A 2,364-nucleotide genomic window follows, 5' to 3' on the forward strand; every position below is an offset into this window, starting at 1 on the left:
TTTTCCCATTTTCAATTCCATTAATTAATATGCTTATCATCATTATTTCTTTTCTTCTGCTGGATGGTGTCAAAAGTTTATTTTTATATCTATTATCTTTTATAGCTAACGATTTTTGAATTGACATGATAGCTAGTCCATAAACATGACTTTAGCTGTTAAATACAGAATAACGTTTAAATTGGTAACAATGTTTAGTATTGAACTGTTTATAGTGACAAAAGTTTAGAGAGAAAACAGGAAGATTCATTAATTGGCACATAATAAATTCAAGTCTTAAGTTTTCATTTGTAGAGATTCTGGATACTTACAAGTATTCTGTCTCAATCTAAAAAATATCATCTTGGAGAAAAATTTGCAGTATAACTCTAAATCACTGTACAAGATAATGTTGAGAGGTAAGAAAGTTCTATAAAATGTCTTTCTTCCAAGGAAGGATGGGGAGACTATAGGGTAGAAAATCAACTGAAGAGAAATGAATTATCCACACAGGAAAGAAGAGATATTTTAGCTGAAATATAGCTGGAAAATTTAGGTAGAAGTCTTACATGAGAGTAGGGAAAAGGCAGAAACGTCTGAATCAGAGAAAGATCGCTCCCTAAAGAAAAGTGAGCTGCCAAAAGTACAGGGTTTGCAACTGAGCTAAGTTGAGAGTAAATATAAAGAGAAAAGAAAGATTTTTCTTTAAAATATATATATATACATTTTAAAAAGAAGTAAAGGGCAAGATTAGAAGTAAAACTACTAGCTAATTAAACTTTAGGAGCTTATGAAATTAACTCATAGTCCCTGCCCTCCTAAAGCTTGCAGTCTAACCAACAGATTCTGTTGTATTGGATTGCTTTAAAGTACATCACATTTAAAATAGATGTTCATCTATTAGTTTACATTTTAATTGCTTAAGAGAGGTAATGTTTTAAAAATTACAACTTTTAAACTTTTACGAATCCCTGAAGTTTAGCCAGTGTGTGTCTGCCTTAGCAATGAGTCCTTTTGAGCTAACAGTGTGTTGGGTTTCCTGTAGACTACAGAACTGACAGAGCTTACCTGGTGGCTCAGATAGTAAAGAATCTGCCTGCAATGCAGGAGACCCAGGTGGGATCCCTAGGCTGGGAAGATCCCTTGGAGAAGGAATGGCTATCTGCTCCAGTATTTTCGCCTGCAGAATTCCATGGAGAGAGAAACCTGATGGGTTACAGTCCATGGGGTCATAAAGATTTGGACACAACTCAGTGACTAACACTTTCACAGAACTGATAAGAAACTAGGCGCCATTAATATAATACTGACACAACTGAAGCGACTTAGCATGCACAGCTGATTCATTTTGCTGTATAGCAGCAACTAACAGAACATTGTAAAGCAACTATAATCCAACAAAAATGTTTTGTTTTTTTTTTAAAGAAGCTGGGTGCTCACTGTTTACATCTGCCAGAGTACAAGAACAACCAGTTAATTCCATTTCAATTCTAAAGTTAGTTCTCGACAGAAGTTTCTCCCAAGTCTCTGAATTTGCCCTATCTCTATTTTGCCTTCTCTTCCTCTTTTGTCTCCCTGAATGTAAACCTTCAATAATGCTTTTTGCTCAGGTCTTTGCTGGTCAGGTCTTAGGGTCTGTTATATCTCAGTCTGGAATGTCTGTCTCCCCGCACCCCTCCCCCAACCCCCCGTCAAACTTCCATGGGTACTTTTAAAACCAGCTCAGCAGTCACCTCCTCTGGAAAATCATTCCTAAGTACACTTTCCCTCCAGTACTCTCTCTGTATTCTGCTTGTGCTAACACCTATCAGTGCACCCTGTACTGCATTTTACACTCGCCTTCCTAACTAGGCTTGATGACAGAGATGGGGTCTATGATTCTCCTGTTCCAAGTTCCCAGCACAAGGACAGTGCCTAGTAACAAACGCTGTTGAATGAGTGGATACATGTACAAGCTAGCAATGGCCATTTAATAACCTCAGTTAACTAGCTTTAATACCTCCACAAAAATATTCAGTGTGTGTAGAGTACTCTTCCTTTTCTGAAGTAATAAAAGAGTTAGTTTAAAAGATATTTTTAATAATTCGTGCACTTCCTTGACATAGAATTATTGCTAATCAGTAAGTCCTAACTTTATGAAATAATAAAAACATAAGCAAGAAATGATTTCTTTTGCCTTAAAAAATTAATATCTGTCAAAGGAATGAGAAGGCAAGTTACAGACTGGGAGAAAATACTTGCAAAAGTCATATATTATGAAGAACTGTTATTAAAATAACAGTTGAAGAACTGTTATTCAAAATAACAATAATAATAATAATTAGAAAGAACTATTAAAACTCAAAAATTTTAAAAAGGCAACCAATTAAAAAAATGGGCAAAGAC

This window comes from Giraffa tippelskirchi, chromosome 6 (genome assembly GCF_054371585.1).
Source record: "Giraffa tippelskirchi isolate mGirTip1 chromosome 6, T2T-mGirTip1v1.2.pri, whole genome shotgun sequence".
Lineage (NCBI taxonomy): Eukaryota > Metazoa > Chordata > Mammalia > Artiodactyla > Giraffidae > Giraffa > Giraffa tippelskirchi.